Here is a 20,255-nt window from a genome sequence, read left to right as displayed (position 1 = left end):
GGAGGGTTAAATTCCTGGCACAATCATAAGTCTCAGCTTCCTCTGCCAAGAGGTAATACCCAGCTCATAAGTGATGTTATATACTCATATGTAAATGCCTACACACATACATACATATATACTTACATGCATACATTTATACATTCTGTTGATTCAAAAAGAATATGAAGTGTGCAGCCAGGGTTCAACAGGCAACAGGCACAATGTGGCTGAGTTTAAGTGTTTTTATGGTTTAGGCTACTTCCCAACTGGTCAATATCTCATTTGTAGCAAAAAGAACCTACATTTGTGAATGTGCAGAGAAGGGCTTAGAAGAAAGGGGTTGATAATCCTTTCAGGGTGGCGATTCAGCCAAGAAGGCAGTAGCTGCTCCCTCCTCTGCCCAGCCATGGAAGCAGGGAGAAAGCTGAACCTCTCTGGAAGTGTGTGATGTCTTTCTCTATCAGAGAGATGAGGCAGGAGCGGCGGAGGGGGGGAGCTGAGGCTTTATCTGACCCCTTAAAAGAGACTCTCTGCCTTGCAAGAAGGTCCCCCTCTTCTCTCCCCTCTGAATCTACTCTGGCTGTTTCCAGCCCTCATGTCCTCTCCCTGAAGGCCATCTGCCTTCCTGCCTTCCTTTTTTTGAATTTTAATTATTGTTTTACATTTAATCAGCAAGCCTTGGGTAATAAGATCCTAAAGAGCTAGCGAGGTCTCCGCAGGCTGGACTGACTCTCACAAAGGAACAAAACAAAACAAAGGAGCCACTCACAGAGCCCCAGACACATGCTTACACACTTTCTTACACATACACATACACGTATAAGAGTCTTATACATGAACAAAAAAGTACCAGGAAGACAGGCGTGCCACACAGACACATGGGCACCCGCACTTAGACACATACACACACCGTCTCAAACACGGACTGCTACACACACACATACATTCAATACAAACAAAGAAACCCCAACAAAGCAGCACATACACACGCTCACACACACACACACACGGAATTACAGGAGGCCCGATGACTGTACTTCAAGCTTCACCTCCCAACCCAAGTCCAAAAATCTGTCTCCAATTATCTGGCCCGTGTTGGGAGCAACAGGAAATCCAGAGCTGCCTCTGTCTTCTGGGGGAGATGCCGGGATTTCAGCCATTTCTCCATCTTTGGAAAACAAAAGCCTTCTGGTCTTGCCTCCTTCTCCTGGCTTCCAAGGCAGCTGGGGCTAGGAGGGTGTGGGTAGGGGTGGGAGGGGGTGTGAAACCCAGCCTAAGAACAGCTTGACGAGGCTGGGAAAGCAGCTAGGGGTCTCTGAATCCTGAATACGAGCTTTTCTGACTTGCCCCAAAACACCGAATGGGGCAGTTGCTTGTGTCAAGGATAGGGGCCTACAGTGGGGACCTGGGAATCAGTAATGACCCTAGGCACCAGCCTCGTGGGGTGACAATGCGGCACAGTGCAACAGACATCAGCCTTACTATTAGAAGACCTGGGCTCAGGTCCCAAGTCTGCAGTGAACCAGCTGCCAGTGATTTCACGTCTCAAAACCTCACATAGATTTTGAGGGTGAGATAGTGACATGCCTTACAGGGTGGCTCTGAGCAGTAAGTGAGCTGGTCCAAGTACTTGTGTAGTTATTGGCTATGGGATGGTGTCTCAACCTGTGTAAGTGGCCGATCTCATCCCATAATAGGAAGCTCTCCTTTTCTCCTCCAGATATGTTTGGCTATTCCCACAGAAGTGAAAATACTGTTTCAAGGTTACTTGACTGCACAGCCCGCTCCCCACCACGTCCACCCACAATGCTCCTCATATCATCTGAAGACAATGGAAGTGGCTTGGAGTAGTGGGAAGATCACTGGATTCAGGGGTCTTGTTTTTAAAGACTCCTAACCCAGAGGGCAGCTTCCCCTAATTCAGCCCAGAGTTAATTTCCCTGGACAATGGACACTGCTTGGCTTTGTTTAGGGGAGTGTTAGAAATTATGACCACATACATGTGATGGTTCCCACAAGGGCTTTAAGGAAGGAACTTTTGAAGGACTCTTGTCACAATTCCAACTGCTCTCTGGAGCTTCTGCACTTTGTAGGATTTGCAGCTGGGGACATACTGCTCTGGGGAAGAGCATGTCACCATTTTTGTCTAAATTCCTCTACCCGACGGAGAGTTCCCAGAGACCAAACTCTGTCCTCCTCACCAGACAGAGAGTTCTGGGTCACCCACTCAACACTCCAGTCAGGTCCTGACCCAAGCATGTAAGAAGAGTGGGCTGTGTGGTGTGCCAGAATCGCAGACAGATGGTAATGACTCAGCAGCCCCTCCCTGGGCCTCTGGCATGGGGTGATCTTGCTGGAGACCCAGACTTCAGTGGGCACTCAAAATAGAGGGCCTCCTATGAACCAATAGAGTAAGATGGAAAAGGAAGACATTTCCCGCCTCTCTTCTTTATATTGTGAAAGATCTGATGGGCTGATGTAGTTAGGTTGGGGGGGAGGACAGTAGGATGATGGGGAGGAGGAGAGAGGAGTGAGAAGAAAGAGGTATGTGAGTGCCACAAGGTCAAGGAACAACCTTGAACATGGGGAAGAAAATAATGGCAGAGTCCGTTGGGGGTCTTGCTTGATTCCTTCCAACTCCAGAGCTGGGTCTGGGTCCTGGCAGCCAGTCAGCAGAGCCTAAATCTTTGGGGGAGGGAGGGTCAGGAGCTCAGATATGTCCCTCTCCTCTCTTGAAAAGTACAAAGAGGACACCTTTTCTTGCCCTCTTCAGACTCCCAGCACATGACCTTTTAACATGTGGGGTCAAGGGGCGTGGCGCAGTCCAGCTCAGGAATGAAGAGATGCCAAGGCTGCTGGCCCGCCTGGCCCTCAGAGGCTTGCTCAGGGGGTCCACCCGCAGTCCGCAGTCCGCAGTCCGAGCGGCCCTCCTTTGAAGGCCAAGCTGAGAGGTTCAGCTTTCCAGACTGCGGCTGGAGTGAGTCACGGTCTAACAATGTGATCTGTCAAGTGCTGCAGCTCCCCTGGCTGCTTGTACCCATAGCCTCTCACAGCCGGATCCTCACTGGGCGATCAGAGATGGTGCCGAGGCTTTTCCATGCACACCCCGCTGTCCCAGCTCCAGTCACTCCTTTCGGGAAAGCCCATCTAATGGAGGCTCCCAGCCAAAGAGATGGGTCAAAAGTGGAAAATGCTGGAAATTTGGGACAACTTTTCTACAATTTGAGTCCAGACTCTCAGGGAGTTAAGAATTAGGGTAGAGGGGGAGAGCGAAGGAGAAGAAACTGTGTGGGTCTGTGCCGCAAAATCCCTATTGGTCTGGTGCTCAATATAAGTGGTTAAGAGTGTCTAATGGGGAGGATATAGTTCATGCTAAGCATGCATGAGGTCCTGGGTTCGATCCCCAGTACTGTTAAATAAATAAATAAATAAATAAATAAAATAAACCTAGTTGCCTCCCCCCACCAAAGAAAATAAAAATACAATTTTTAGTAAGAGTGTCTATATACTAAAGTCCACTGAATGGTACACACTGAAAAGGGTGACTTTCACACTTTTACACACTGAATGGTGTGTAAATTACATATATCAATAAAGCTGGTTTGTTGTTGTTTTAAATGAGTGTCTGAGTGGGAGGTAGGTGACTGTCCCCAGAAGGAGGTAATAGTGGCTGTGCCGGGTTGAGGGGATGGGTAAGATGGTTAGAAGGACCTGGGTGCCTCCAGGTTCAAGTGAATCTGGGCTGGACTAAAGCAATGGCATCTGTGCAGAGGGTGAAGATGGGACCAGTCCCTGCCCATGGAGATCCAGGCTCCATCGAGAACGTGACAACCCTGCTGTGAGCCTTCAGTCTCCATGCTTGGACACCCTGTAATACCACCACCCAAGTGACCCATTTCACAGATTCTGATAACGCTTTACAGTTTACCAACAATCTTGAGATCCACCCATAGCAAACAAGGGATGTGTTTAACTCATCTGGGGCTCAATATGTCCTCATTCTTTTTTTTTTTTCCTGCTTTTACTCCCACTTTTAATTTATGCTAGCTTACATCTTCTGTCTCTTTCAAGTCTCTTGGAAATCCCTTGCACAAAACAAGGCAGGGTATAAATAACATTCTCTCTCTCTCTCTCTCTCTCTGTGTATATATATATATATATGTATATGTATAAAATTTGTAAAAGACTTTTAAGTACATTTTCTCTGTTAGTGCTGAGAATAGCCCACATAGAGAAGGTAGAGCTATTTCTATTTTTAGGCTAAGAGATTAAGGGACTTGGTCAGGGTCATCTGGCTATTGGATGTGGAGTAAGGACTAAAACTGGGGTCTTGGAACTCCAAGGTACCACTCTTTCCTCCGTGGAAGGCACTAGAAGAAAGCCCTGGAGAAGGCCAAGGTCATCTTCCTCTAGCCTTGCCAGGGCACACACCACCTCCCAGTGTTGCAGACAGGACTTTTAACAGAGAAGTGCCTCTGTCCATCTGCTCAGCTGGGGAGGCTAGGGCCGCAGGGGAAGCGGGGAGATGGCTTTCCATTTTCTTTTCCTGGCCGTGTTTCTTCCAAGAACTCCAAGGCAACAAACACTCCTCCCTCCAGGCAGTTAGACATGTAACCACAGTACCTTCCCTCAGAAAAAGGGCAGGGGGGTACAATTTTCTCCCAAGCCCAGGCACAGGTGCCCACTATTCTCTGTAGAGTTTGTGTTGGGGGGTGTGGGGTGATATTATCTCTTGACCCTAGTGGGGTGGCTCCTAAGCCAGAGAAGACCCCTCTCAAAGGAGGGTCTGAAGGGATGGCTGCAGTGGTCCCAAACTCTCCATGTCTCAAACTCAAAGTGGGAAAGAGGCAAGGGGCATCAAGAAGAGGCTCCTCCCACTTCCAGGAGACTCATTAACAAACGCCAAGCAACTGGAGGGCATACAGGAATGGGTCACGCTGGGCTCTGCTTTCCAGGCTTGGTCTGAGATGGGGCACGAATCAGGATGCAAGACAGAGCATCAGGAGAGAAGCAGAACAGTCTGACTGGGGACCTATGTGAGAAAAGGTGATACCTGCTGGGGGATCTGAACAGGCGTCTTTGAGGGCGATTACATTTGAGAAGGGCCTGGTGGTTATGTAAAATTGATTTTTTTTCGTCTTTTTAAAAACGGATGACCTTACTTTTTGTCTGCTTGTTCACTTAAGTTTTAATTTTTTTCTTTTTTTTTAAATTGAAGTAAAACTGATACATAACATTGTATAAATCTCAAGTTACAACATTATGATTCAACATCTTTATACACTACAAAGCAATCAACACCAACAGTCTAGTACCATCACTTACCATGTGGTTGATCCCCTTCACCCATTTTGTCCATTCTCAACCCCCTTCCCCTCTGGAAACCACCAATCTATTTTCTGTATCTATGAGTTTGTTTTTTTGTTTTTCATTTGTTCATTTGTTTTGTTTTGTTTTTTAGATTCTATATATGGGTGAAATCATACTGTATTCATCTTTCTTTGTCTGACTTACTTTATTTAACATAACAGCCTCAAGGCTCACCCATGTTGTCCTAAATGGCAAGACTTCATTCCTAAATGATAAGACTATCATTCATAAGACTTCATTATGACTGAGCAGCATTTCATTGTATAGATATACCACTTCATTATCCAGTCATCCATCCATGGACACTTAGGTTGTTTCCATATCTTGGCTGTTGTAAATAATGCTGCAGTCAACATAGGGATGCATATGTCGTTCTGAATTAGTGTTTTTGTGTTCTTCAGATAAATACCCAGAAATGGGATACTGGATCATACAGTAGTTCTATTCTTAATTTTATTTTTTTTGCGGTAGTTGCTGCACCAATTTATAATTCCACCAACAGTGCACGAGGGTTCTCTTTTCTCCATATCCTCTCAAATACTTGTTATTTCTTGTCTTTTGATAGTAGCCATTCTAACAGGTATGAGGTGATATCTCATTGTGGTTTTGATTTGCATTTCCCTAATAATTAATAGTGTTGAACATCTTTTCATGTGTCTATTGGCCATGTGTATGTCTTCTTTGGAAAAATGTCTATTTGGATCCTCTGCCAAATTTTTAAAAATACTTTATTTTATTGGGGGAGAGGTAATTAGGTTTATTTATATATTTACTTATTTAATGGAGGTACTGGGGATTGAAGCCAGGACCTCATGCATGCTAAGCATGTGCTCTACCACTGATTCTATACCTACCCCACCTCTGCAAAATTTTTAATTGTTTTTTTTGTTGTTGTTGTTATTGAGATGTATGACTTCTTTATATATTTTAGATATTAATGCTTTATCAGATATATAATTTACAAATATCTTCTCTCATTCTGTAGGCTGCCTTTTCATTTTGATGATGGTTTCCTTTGCTGCCTAGAAGCTAATTGCTTGGAGGTAGTCCCATTTGTTTAACTTTGCTCTTGTTTTCCTTGTCTTTGGAGTCAAAGCCATAAAAATATTGCTAAGATCAATGTCAAGGGGCTCACCGCCTATGTTTTCTTCTAGGAATTTTATGATTTGAGGTCTTACATTAGTCTTTAATCCATTTTGAGTCAAGTGTTGTGTGTGGTTTAAGATAGTGGTCTAGTTTCATTCTTTTGCATGTGGCTGTCCAGTATTCCCCAACACCATTTATTGAAGAGATTGTCCTTTCTCCATTGTATTTTTGTGGCTCCTTTGTTATAAATTAATTGACCATATACACATGTGTTTCTTCCTGGGCTCGCTGTCCATCTGTTCCATTGATCTGGGTGTCTGTTTTTATGCCAGTACCATACTGTTTTGATGACTGTAGCTTTGTAGTATAGTTTGAAATCAGGGCATGTGATACCTCCAGCTTTGTCCTTTTTTTTTCAAGATTGCTTTGGACATTTGGGATCTTTTGTGGCTCCATACAAATTTTGGAATTTTTTGTTCTAGTTCTATCAAAAATGCCATTGGAATTTGGATAGTGATTACCCTTACTTTTTAAACAAAGGGTGGAGTGGGAAGAGAGAGAGAAGAGAGCATCAGTGATGGAAGAAGAGCAAAGAAGAGTGTGTTCCAGGCAGAGGAGGCCTGGCAAGGGCACAGGCATGGGGGTGGAATGTGGGCACACTTGAGAAGCATTGAGTAATTTCATTTGATTAGAGCATGAGGTAGTGGAAAAAAGGACTGGGAAGGTAGACTGGAGCCATATCACCACAGAGGCCCTTAAATTCCAAGCTAAGGAATTTTCACTTCATTTAGTAAGCCACAGGGAACCCCCACAAGTGACTGGCTTAGAGTGTGCTTTAGGAGGAAAACTCCAGCAGCCGAACATGGGATGGACCGGAGGTCCCTCTAGTTAAGCTGCTAGAGAAAGATGCAGTCCTTTGTGAGGATGGTGTTCTTGGGAACTGGAAGGCAGAAAGATGTTCATTCAGAATTCCCATGTATTGATTCTCCCTTTATTCTGACAACAGATACAAAGATAAACAAAGATGCAGGCTCTAGTTGACTCATAAGCTTGTGGAGAAGGCAAGTAAAGGAGCACTTACCCTCTGATGAGGTCAAGTAATCTGGGACCCCCAAAGAAAGGGGGATTTGAAAAATGGTTCAGAGGTTTCTCACCAAGAAGAGAATGCTGATCCTAACATCTTGTCCTCCCCACTTTAATCTAAATATGTTTTCTTATCTTTTCTCTGGGGCACCTAATCTAAGGAATTTCAACCAGCCAGTCATGAAGCAAATAACATCTGCTGAACACAGGCAAGCATCCAGGTACCTGCTCTTTGTCTACCTTTCTAATACTCCAGAGGGCTTAGGAGGGGAAAAGTGAGGCACTGAATGATCCATTGGACTGGGTGGATCTGAGAAGCCCAAGGACTGGGAGCTAACACTGACTTCAAGACAAATGACCCCCACCTCTCAGCTTTGCTTAATTGGGTTACAAGAATTAGCCTTGAGAAACAGAGAAAAGGCAAGAAACTACATTCTCCTCACTCTTAAGCCTCTAAAGAAGAGGTCAAGCGAAGTTGCCCCTGCTTGACCTGGTGAGGATGGCCAAGCAAGGAAAATGGCTTCTTGGAGAATACGATAGGGCAGGCCAGTGCAGGGCAGACAGGAAAAGACAACGGAAGTCGGTCCAGGGACAGTGGGAAGAGGATGCCCCAACACAGTGCCTGGCACACAGGAGGCACCTGCTAATTATTTATGGATTGCGTGAATAAATCTCAGAGGTCAGAGGGCACTCATTTTCAGAGAAATGCAATTAAAACTGCAGTGAGAAGCCGACTTTGTCCTATGGGATAGGCAAAGATCAGAAAGCTTGATAAGATTCTGTGTTAGTGAGGGTGTAAGAAACAGACCTTTGCATGCCCTGCTGATGTGGCCGTAAATGGATAGCTTCTGTGCAAGGCGGCCTAGCAATATTGATCAACATTACAAATGCATGTAATTTGCAGGCGAGCAATTTTACTTCTGGGGATTTATCCTGCAGATATGCATGTGAGCAAAGTGGCCTATGTACAGTTGCTTATAACTGTAGAAGATCAAAAATAACAGGGGGCTGGCAAAATTGATGGTGGTTAATCTATCCAGTTAAATATTATGAATTATGGATGGAGCTGCAAAATAAATCACCCCAAAAAACTAAAGGAGGAACAGCTGGTATAATATGGTACCATTTGTGGGAACAATAAAAAACAATGTGTGTGTGTTGGTATGCTACTTTTTGCGTGGGAAGGAAAATACATATTTGTTTATATAAGCACAAAATATCTCTAGAATGAAACAGGAGAAAACTTCCTGGGTTTGCCTCCAGGATGGTGAACTGGGTAGCTGGGGAACAGGTGCATTGCATACATGCTCATCTGTACTTTTAAAATTTTATACTATGTACAAGTAGTACTTATGAAAACATTTTTTAATATAAACAGACTAAAAAGAAGAGTGGGAGGCCTACAGCTGTTTCCTCCAACAGGGGTTCCCAGGGCAGCACCATCCCTGTGAGCTGGTCGACAGCGCCCCCTGCTGCTGTTTGTGAGTAAGTACTGCAAAGGGGGTGTCGGGGTGACAGGCCGGGGATTCTTTGTGGAAACACTAAGGGCTCTCTAGAGAAACACAATGAGGGAAGAATAGTGTACGATATTGGCGCTGGAGGAGGCTTAGAAAGAACAGAGTGTGCCCTTTGGCATTGGAGGTATAGCAAGAGGGGCAGTCCTGGGTTCAAGTCTTGCTTCTGCCCTCGCCTGCTGTGTGCTCTCAGACACATGACTCTCTTAATAAGTCTCAACTCTTGCCCTGTAAATTGGCCTAATACTGTCTACCCCTAGGGTTGTTGTGAAGATCAAATAGAGTACAGAATGTGAACAGTGCTTTAGAATTGGAAAAGTGCTATAAAAATGCCAAGGGATTATTTTTAATTAGATCCCCTCATTTTATGAAAACAGAAGAGGTAATATAGGGCAGTGGTTAAGACAAGGACTGTGGAGCCAGAACTGCCTGAGTTTTAAGTCCAGCTCCACCACCCACTGGTTGGGATGATCTATGGTAAATTATTTACTTCGAAGACTTCCATTTTTTTCATCCGTGAAATAGGGTTAATAGCAACATTTTCAGAGGGTCGTTGTGAGGATTAAGTGAATAGATACATACAAAGCTTTTGGCATAGTGTCTGGGACACATTAAGTGCTATGTAAGCATCTGCTATTATTGATTTCTTATAATATATGCAATGCTTATGTACTTTGTGTAGCTGCTTGATAAATGTTAGCAAGTTTTACCATTTTACATGTGAAGAAATTGAAGCGTGGAGAGGGGATGTGACTTACCCACGCCACCCAACTAATAAATAGTAATCATCCCCCGTCTAAAGAACCCTAGGCACCTCCTGGACATAAGTGCTCTCTCTAGTTCAGAGGGCATTCCCAGGTGGGACTGTATTTAATCCCTGCAGCCTGAGTTAGAGCTGGACCAGATGGGGGACGGAGGAAGAGGGGACCATGAAGAGAAGAAGCTTTAGCGGGAAGAAGATGTGGAGAAGAACAGGACTTGTGGGGAGACCAAGGGGCATGGTCTATGAGAATGTAGCAGAGATGTGGTACTAATAGGATATGGAGTGGGATGAGGAGTAGAGGACGCTGGAAGAACTGTAGGGGAGAGGATCAAGGATGGGGGATTTTCAGCCAAGTTCCTGGAGGTTGGGAACTGAGAACGTGATGATAATTATCATCCTCACTATGAATAAATATTTCCTAAGAAAGGCAATATGGTGTAGTGGAAAAAGCACCATCCACTCTGTGCCAGGCTGTCAACCAAACAGACTGAGTTAAAATACTGCTATTTGCTAAACTTCTTTACAAAACAGAAACAGACTCACAGACACAGAAAACAAATTTATGGTTACCAAAGGGGAAAGGAGAAGGGAAGGATAAATTAGGAGTTTGGAATTGGCAAACACAAAATACTAAATACAGAATAGATAAACAACAAGGTCCTACTGTGTAGCACAGGGAACTATATTCAATAGCTTGTAATAGCCTATAATGAAAAAGAATATTATATATATACACACACATATATATATTTATACATATACATATATATATATTTATACACACACATATAACTAATCACTATGCTGTACTCCAGAAACTAACACAACATTGTAAATCAACTATACTTTAGTTTAAAAAAAAAAGATGCGGTTTGCTAACTGGGTGCTCTTAGGCAGATTACTAAACCTTTTGAGCCTCTATTTTCACAACAGGCATCATAGTACTTACCTGGCAGGATTTTCAAGAAAAATGAAGTTAGGCGGTAATGAATGTAAAAGCCACGCCCGGTGCCTGGTAGCCTGAGGGCATTCACAGGTGTTACCTGAATTTGAGTTGAGCCTCTCTATGTAGGAGACAGAGCCAGGTGCTGTGAGGGACACAGGAAGCCTGAGACGGGAATCTCGTGGTCAAAGGGCTTAGAGTCTAGTTAAAAACAGGACAGCTGCACAAAAGATTTAAAAACAAAACAGAAAAACATTCACGATTATACATTCTGAGGACTGGGAATGAGCAGCACCCATCAAGGGCGGGGTTGCTGAAGGGGGCTCCCTGAAGATGTGTAAGCAAGACCTTGAAGAACCTAGTCAAGGCAAGAAGAAGGTGATGCAGACCGAGAGGAGGAGAGCAGAGGGAAGGTGCAAGCAGTGAGCTGGCACAAGCATCCCCTGAGTGCCTGCTCCATGTCAGTGACCATGCCAGGGTCTTTCCCCGACCTAATCTTGCCGGATCCTCACAGTGAGGTACTCCCCTCTCCCCTCATTTCATAATTGAGAGATGCTGTGAATCAACATAAAACTGAAGTTCAATAATAACATAACCGGGGGGAGGGTATAGCTCAATAGTAGAGCACGCACTTATCATGCACAAGGTCCTGGGTTCAATCTCCAGTACCTCCATTAGAAAAGAAACAAACAAACAGACAAACCTAATTACCTCCCCCTCCAAAAAAGCCAAAAAAAGAAAAAAAACACCTAGATGTCATTAAAAATAATAATAACATAACTTATTAATGGTCACACTTAGTAAACGGAAGAATCAAAACTCAAACTCAGAACTACGACAACAAAATCCAGCTAAAGGGATGACAGTTAGAAATATCAGGCTAAGGGAATCTGTGTTTTACTCCCACTCATTCATTCATTAATGAGTATTTACTGAGTGTATACTGCGTGCTAGGCATTGTGCTACGTGCGGGCTGGGTGAACAAAACAGATCCCTGCCCTAACAGGGCTTTATGGCTTGGAAGGTTGGGCAGATTTTAAACAAATACATAGCCCAATAAATGCTATGAAAGAAATAAAAAGAGAAGGCTATGCAGGAGAATAATGCAGGGCCCAAGTAAAGTGGGGAGTGAGCACAGACTCTCTGAGGAGGTCACACTTTAGCTGAAGCCTAAAGAATGAGTAGGATTGGGGTGTGTGTGTGAGGTAGCCAGAGCCCTGAGCAAGGGGAGCATCTCAGGTAAAGGAAATAGGAAGCACGAAGGACCTAAGGGAGAAACTAAAGATTGCAGGAGGGAGCCCTAAGGCAAGGAGAACCTCCAGGAGAGGCTGGAGGAGTAGCACTGCCCCGCCATGTATGTCCTCAGACACCACGTTCAGGGGGAGAGAGTATAGCTCAAGTGGTAGAGCGCATGCGTAGCACACACAAAGTCCTGTCCCCCAGATATAAATAAATAAATAAAGCTAAATACCTCCCCCTCATTAATCAAACAAACAAGTCCTTAGACACCACGTTCAGAACTTTGATCTCAACTCATTGAGAAACCAGTGAAGGGATTCAAGAAGGTGAGGGACATGATCCAACTGATGTCTGAGAAAGATCATTCTGGGATACTGTAGGTAACAGGAGTGGTTAACTCTATGTCACATGAATTTCACTTTAATTTAAAAACTTGTGGAAATAAAATTTAATATTTTTAAAGGAGTAGTCCTACCAGATGTTAGAAAATATTTTTAAGCTGTAAAAATTAAAACAATGTGTTATTGGCACAGAAACAGCCAATAGATAGATCAAGGGAACAGAATAGAGTCCAAGAGTAGATTCAAATGTACTTGGGAAATTAGTATATGCTAAATTAGACAGTTAAAATCAGTGTGGAAAAGATGGATTGTTCAATTGTTCAATAAACACTGTTGGAACAAGTGCTAACTATGTGGGAAAAAAAATTAAAGCTAGACTCATACCTCATAGTCTATAATAAAATGAATTCCAGATGGATTAAAGGATTAAATACAGAAGAATGGAAGCATGAGAGTTCTAGAAGGAAAATATGGTAGCACTTTGTATAATCCTGGGGTGAGGGTGTTTTTAATAGGCTTGACATGAAGCCCTGGAACGAAAAAAGAAAAGATTGATAAATTTGACCACACACACAAAACACAGACATGAAAGCAGCTTTCTGTGTGTTCTGTATGGCAAAAGTAACCCTAAACAAGGTTGAAAGATGACAAATTGGGAAAACATTTGTAACTCTTATGATAGATAACTGATTTCTCCAATATACAAAGAATTTTTACAAGTTTATGAGAGAAAGCCAACCATTTCTACTGACATGAGCATAAGTATGGGTAATTTATAAAAGAGAAACTGGTTACTAGACATATGAGAATGTGTTTAACCTCATTAATAACCAAAGAAATATAAATAAAACCAACAAGGAAAGTATATCTATTGATGAAGATTCTCAGACAATACATCCTCTCTGCACTTCTAGAAAAAGTATGAAATAGGACATAGAACTTTCCTGGAAGGCCTTTTGTCTTGTGTATCAATATATTAGATAAGGTTACTCTTCAACCCAGGAATTTCATTACTATGATTTTATCATTAAGAGTTAAGAAGTGAACAAAAATAAAAGGTTAAAATTGGGGGGAAAATCTAAATGTTAATCAATAGAAGATGGATTTATAACTATTGGAATACCAGGCAGTCATTTTAAAAAATTATCTACTTCGATCTAAGTACCATGATATATTGTTGGTTGAAAAAATTAAGTTGCAGAATCATATTACACTGTACTATAACCTCACTTTTGTAAAAAAAAAAAAAAAAGGAAAACTATATATTACTTACTTTTGTTTGTATCAGAAGTAAGAAAGTCTGGAAGGATACATACCAAACTATTAACAGGAGATACTCCTAGAAAGGAGTGGGGAAGATGAGGGGGGGAAAGAAACTAACATTTTACTTTGTATATTTCTGTAGTGTCTTAAAATGTTTTAAAGCAAGTATGTATTACTTTTATAATCAAATAAAATTAAAGGTTTTTAATTTGAAGGTTAATTATAAATTATAGAACATCTGCATAAGGGACTACTTCAAAGGAATATAGATAGATAGAAAGATAGATAGCTTTTTAAGTCTACTTATGGATTTAGAAAGTCTTTTTGTAGACTTAGAAAGCTCTCCATAAAATATTGTCTTGTGAAAATGGGGTACACATCACAATGTGTCCCCATCTCTTTATAACATTTTCCAAACAATGTAGTAACCAAAAGCCCCAAAGGGAGGGGGGACTTTTTTATAACCACCCTAAATCTAATAAAACACACATACACAGAGATGTACAGGAACATGCTACCACATGAACTGATCTACATAAATTGTGAATTGTAATTTCACAATTGTCAGGACAGAAACTAAAAATAAAAATAATCTTTGAGCACCATCTTATGGAAATATTTACCACTACCATGTTCAGTTATGCCCAGTATTTCTATTTGTGATATGAGGAGGAAAATTAGATGACATGTCCTTTCAGTTATGTGTTATGCTTTTGTGTGTGTGTGTGTGTGTGTGTGTGTGTACATATATAATAGAAGAGAGAGACTGAAGGCTTTGACAGTATAGTGGGATTTCTAGGGAATTTTTCTTTTTTCTTTAACCTATTTGACCTCTCTACAACAAGCAGTGTTATTTTGTAAATTGAAAATAAAGTTTTAAGAAAGAAGTGAAAATTAAGTTAAAATTATATTTTTTTCCAATTTTTTTGTAACTTCTCCCAGCATGGAAATTCCTGAAAATGTTTTCTAATAGCACACTGGTCAAAGAATACATAAAGGTCATGATCCATACAAATCCCTCATCCCCGCCCAATGTTTGACCTTTTCACAGAGCCAAAAAGAAAACTCAAACAACAAAAATAAATCATCAAGATGGGGGGTATATGAGGCTGAGAGTACTGGGAAAACAAAAGCAGTTGAACTCTCTAGGCATGATTTGATCTTAATAGCCAGTGGGGTGACCTGCAAACCACATCACCACAATCCTCTTAACTCCCTTTGAAGATCGTTTAGCAGCTCTCACTAGTACAGAAAATAGCTTCTCACCAGGGCTAATCACAGGGAGTCCTCCTTTTTCCTAAATTAGAACAGTACAATAACCATACAGATGACCAGACAGAACCACATCACACATGGGCAAGTTCCAGACAAGTACTGTTTACTTGGGGATTTTATCTGAAAAACACCAAAACTGTTCCATGATTGGTAGAGTTTATTCCATTCACAACAATCAAGTTAGGTATGTCAATAAAATATCAACACACCCCATTAAAAAGTTGGAAAGTTTCAGGGACAATGGAGAGGGAAAGAGAGAATATTCTCTTTTTTTAAAAAAAAAAAAGTGGAAAATTCTGATCCCAGTGTCTTGGTTTACTCTGCAAAATCCCAAATGACTGATTTTCAGTTCAAGAAATCATTACTTTTTTTTTCCTCTGGTAAATCTAACTCAGTTTCCTAAATCAAACAGTTGTTTTTATGCTATATGCACATAAATTTAGTGGGTAAAAAAAAACACAGTTTTTAAGAAAAATTGTTGTTTCAGAATCATAATCATGGCTTAGTGCTTTCAACTGGCTCTTGTGAGCAATGGTGTATGGTTCCCACTGTTGGTCCATATTACATTAAAAACTATGATCTCCTAGTGGGGAGGGTATAGCTCAGTGGTAGAGTATATACATAGCATGCAGGAGGTCCTGGGTTCAATCCCCAGTACCTCTTGCAAAAATAAAGAAACAGATATACCTAATTACCTCCCTCCCTTCCCCACCCCCCCGAAGAACTAAATAAAAATCTAGAAGGTAGCAGAAATTCTTGTAATAGGCAGGAGGCCAAGCATGGTGCTTTGCTTCCAGCTAGGAATCTTGCAAAATTGAAGTTGAAATCTATGGGATCAAAATAATTATTGCCTCTTCTATTAGATGAGCAAGTTTTCTGTCAGGATATTCCCTGATTTTTCATACTTAGACCAGAAGAGGTAAAATTATGAAATAGTTTGCCTTTTGAATATGATGATAATATTTAGTGCAATAGACACTTGTTTTCTGAAAATGTAGACAGATTTGCATTGCTGTGTCCACACTCCCTCATCTAGTCACACTTTGAACATATTTGAAAAACAGCTGGCTGGCATCATGAGGACACATTGTGGTTGAAGAGCAGTGACATTAAAGGAAGATTCTAATCCTCTCAGCCAAATGACAAAGGAAGAATATCCATCATTTGGAATCAGGTAGGCATCTGGCAGGAAAGTTGTTCTAAATAGAAGTCAGAGGGAAACAATCACTGACCAAAAAAAAAAGAAAAAGTTAATTTCATTGTAATGGAAAGCACTGGAAGGCTGGAGGTCCAGGTTCTGGTCCTGGTTCTGCTGTTAACAGCTATGTGATCATGGACAAGCCAGATCACCTCTCTTGGGTTAAGAGGGGAATGATAATTTACCAGGGTTTCATGCAGATAATCTCAAACTTCCCTGACAAAGGCTTTGGGAATCCCTAATCTCAGTTGAGTTAGTGTTTACTGTGATGATAGGATGGTGAAATTGTTCAGGGGGTGGGGGAGGTAATTAGGTTTATTTATTTATTTAACAGAGGTACTGAACCCAAGGCCTTATACATGCTAAGCGTGTGCTCTACCACTGAGCTATACTCTCCTCCTGCCCTCCCAGTGAAACTGTTCTTGACCTGGCTTGCAGGGAGCAAAAAGTAACAGCAATCAAAGGCCATCATCTGCATCATTCATGGAATTCAGCACTCAGTATTCACCTGCAGCCTCTTGGCTGATAAGTCTCAAAACTTATCCCCCTAGGTGAGAGGCATCAGCATCACCTCTGGACTTGTAAATGTTTGAGATTTACAGATGTTAGCCGCTATATATAAAAATAGATTTTTTAGACGTTTCTTTTGTATAGCACAAGAAACTATGTTCAATATCTTGTAATAGCCTTTAATGGAAAAAAAATGAAAACAAATATATATATGTATATGCATGACTGGGACATTGTGCTGTACACCAGAGATTGACACATTGCAATTGAATGTATTTCAATAAAAAATAAATAAATACAGTATTAACTGATGAGAAACAATGCAAATCCCAGGGCTACACTCCAAATCTACTTAATTAGAGATTCTAGGAGTTGGGTCAATCTGTCTTTTTAACAAGCCCTGTAGGAAATTCTGATGTAGGCTGAAGTGTGAGAACCACTGGAATATATAAAACTATTCAACTGGTGATGCCAGCCATATTGCTTATAACACGAAGAGTGTTATTGTGGTAGTTCAGAACAAGACACTTGACACAGAACATAGTTCCTAAAATTTGCATGGCTATTACCACATGTATAAAACTGGTGTCTTATTCCAAAGGCCCCCAGCATTTGTATGTTGAGGAGCTACTTTCTAGTGCCGTGGAGTTCTTGAGTGTGTTTGTTATAAAACCATATATACATATATATATATATATATATATATGTGTATATATATATACACACACACACACACATATATATTTTATATATATATATGTATAAAACTCTAAGTATATACATAGAGAGAAAAAGCATTATTGTAGAATCTCCTTTGTACCAAAGGAACTGGGGCAAACCTAGGGCAGTTACTCTAAATTTACAGGAAAATATCTAATCACTAGTCAGGGATTGACATGAAGCCAAAACATCTAGGTAAAAGATGAAATTTTATGTAAATAAAATATTTGGTGCCATATAAGTTTTAAAATTTTGGTTTCAAAAAACTTAAATAGTACTTCTTTTAAAAAAATGGTACTGATTATTTCCAAAAGATAACAGCACTATCCTGTGTAGTGGAAATTATCTCAATGATTGAAGATTAGGATGATGATTACATGAATAGATAATCATAGGAGATTATTAAAATGCCTTACTACAGACTGAGAATTAAAAACAAAGTGACTGTGATCTTATAAACATCTGTTTCTCCAGGAGGCAGTCTTTGCAGAAAATGTGAGTTCTAGAGTCAGCTCTGGCACCATGAGCTCTGTGATTTGCACTTCTCAGATTTTTCATCTGGACATTTGAGGATTGGGTGAAATGGTCCTCAAGGGCCCTTACAGATCTAAAATTCTGTAATGCTATGGTCCTAGTAACTTGAGTTGTTCTATATTCTACTGTTGTGAGAAGGAAAAATTATAAACAAAGCTTTCAAGAAGCAGTTTTAACTATGAATGATTAACTCACTCCAATCCAGTGCTGTACAATGATTGTAAGATTCAGAATCTATTCGTAAGGCATTATAAGAAGATGAATCAAAAAATTTATGTTATGGTTATCATAGTCCTATTGTTGGATATTCTGTTCTAATCACATAAATATTTCCTAATGCATGCTTGTTATACAACTTCCATATAACCACCACGTGGAATTAACAGTCATACTCCATTACTTGCTCATTCTGAGTAAGTGGGAGTTCAGTGAATCTCTCCCTCTTCATGGGAATTCAACAAGACTTTATTTCTGGCAGTTCATTAACATTTCTCAGTCTTTGAATGACAAGGATAGAGATTATTGTCTCTAGGTTATAGATGGAGATGTGGAATCAGAACAATTTAGAGTTGGAAGGAACTTTAAAGCTTGACTAATCAGACCCTTTATTTTATGGATGAGAAAAGCGAAGCCAAGAGAAGGTAAAGGCTAGAAATCTGGAGATTGTCTGGACAAAAGTTGAAATATAACAGTAGACCACTTAATCTCCCAGGTTATTTTTGAACAGAAATCCCTGATAGATTTCCCTCATGGTGTCCAATACTTAAGATGAGCTAGATAAGAAAAGCCAGGTTTGTGTAGGGTTTACCTATGTGAAAAGACTCCTGCCTCTTCCCATCCCCAGGCTAAGGCCTAAATTCAATTCAACCATAGAATCTAAAGACACATGTCTAGATGAGAGAGTTCTAAAATGAACAAATACGCAAGACCCTTTCTTAACTTTGAAAATGAAGTGTGGCTGAAATGGAGAGCAACACTTCTCAGTGAGGCCCCTTTTAGACACTGATATTCACCTCACTGCAATGTTCAGGGAGCTTGCTTACTAACTAGCTCCTATTAGAAAGGTAAACAGTCCTAGGGATAATCCATAAAGAGAGGGGAAAAGCAATGAAGGACGTGTGTGCGTGTGTGTGTGTGTGTGTGTGTGTGTGTGTGTGTATGAGAGAGAGAGAGCGAGCAAGAGGAACTCCAGACTGGTGCCAATCTGCTAAGGAATGATGTTATTATTATGGGTGGAAGGAGCAGGTTAAGGAGAGAAAGACAGAAAGAGCATGGTTGCCAAGAACTGTTATCAATTAACATTCTGGAAACCACAGCCACATTTCTGTTCTTTGGGGATCCTATAAAATGAGACTATAAAGATTCACTAAGCTAACAAAGCTTTGGTTGCATATTGGTGCAGGTGGTAGGGAATAAGGATCAAGAGGTTCACAGGGGATCCAGATGTCTGCTTCAGTGGAGTGGAAAAAAAACCATCCATAGTGATTTCCACACAATATCTGGCGAGATGGGGTGTCGCAGAAGCCAACTAAACTGGCTGAGGGTAGGCATAAGCTTTGCAGAGAGAGAGAGAGACTTTTAATTCAAGAGATGTTGCTGAGTTGTGAAAGAAACAGGCCAGATGTAAATCATAGGCTCACCTCTCAGTCTGATGGAAATGTCAATCCTGGGTTTTCTCGTTTTCTGAGAAGAAGGCCCCACCTTTGAACTACTGAATATCTCCCTGTTCCTTTTGGCTGGGCCCGTAAGTTCCTCATGCCATTCTGGAAGACAAGAACATATTTGTAGCCTAAATAATGCACAAATCTGGTAACCCCCAAATACTACTGAGATTTGGGCATAAAGGTCAAGGAGTTGGGCCTAAAAGCTTAGCAAAAGTTGGGAACAAAGAACAGAAGCAAGTTAAAAGCAGGGTCCTCTCCCAGGGAATATGTAGAATTTAACAGTCTAGACTAGGGGTCAGCAATTTTTTTCTATAAAGGGTCAGATAGTAAATATTTTAGACATGTAGGCCATAGGGTCCCTGTCATAGCTAGTCTTCTGCCATTGTAGAGCAAAATCAACCATAGACAGTACATAAGTAAATGAGTGTGCCCATGTTCCAATAGGCCTTTATTTATGGACAGAGAAACTTGAATTTCATATAATTTTCAAACCATTCTTTCGTAAAAAATTTTTCAACCATTTAAAAGCTTAAAACCATTCTTAGCTCATGGGCCATACAAAAACAGACAATAGATTTGGCCCATGGGCTATATTTGCAGACTTATGGTCTAGAATAATGCAGTCCAGTAGCAGTCTGATGAGAGCCAATATGTAACTTAAAATTTTCTCATAACCCCATGTCAAAACTAAAAAGTAACAGATGAAATTAATAACCCAATATTTTATTTAACCCAATATATTCAAAATATCATTTCAATGTTATTGGTAC

At 40.9% G+C, this 20,255-nt stretch overlaps 1 long non-coding RNA gene across 3 annotated transcripts in view; it reads right to left on the bottom strand.

The window, feature by feature from the left end:
• The window catches only part of LOC140686327 (uncharacterized), a 45,394-nt gene that overhangs the window by 17,772 nt on the left and 7,367 nt on the right, over positions 1-20,255 (bottom strand). For all 3 annotated transcript variants that reach the window (XR_012060060.1, XR_012060059.1, XR_012060061.1), the window contains 2 exons: positions 19,462-19,584; positions 10,842-10,961 (listed from right to left, as the gene is read on the bottom strand). This is a non-coding gene — a long non-coding RNA (uncharacterized lncRNA). The remainder of the gene's footprint in view (positions 1-10,841; positions 10,962-19,461; positions 19,585-20,255) is intronic.

The sequence above is a fragment of the Vicugna pacos genome, chromosome 16 (genome assembly GCF_048564905.1).
Source record: "Vicugna pacos chromosome 16, VicPac4, whole genome shotgun sequence".
In the NCBI taxonomy this organism is placed as follows: domain Eukaryota; kingdom Metazoa; phylum Chordata; class Mammalia; order Artiodactyla; family Camelidae; genus Vicugna; species Vicugna pacos.
This window is presented reverse-complemented; position numbering and strand designations above follow the sequence as displayed.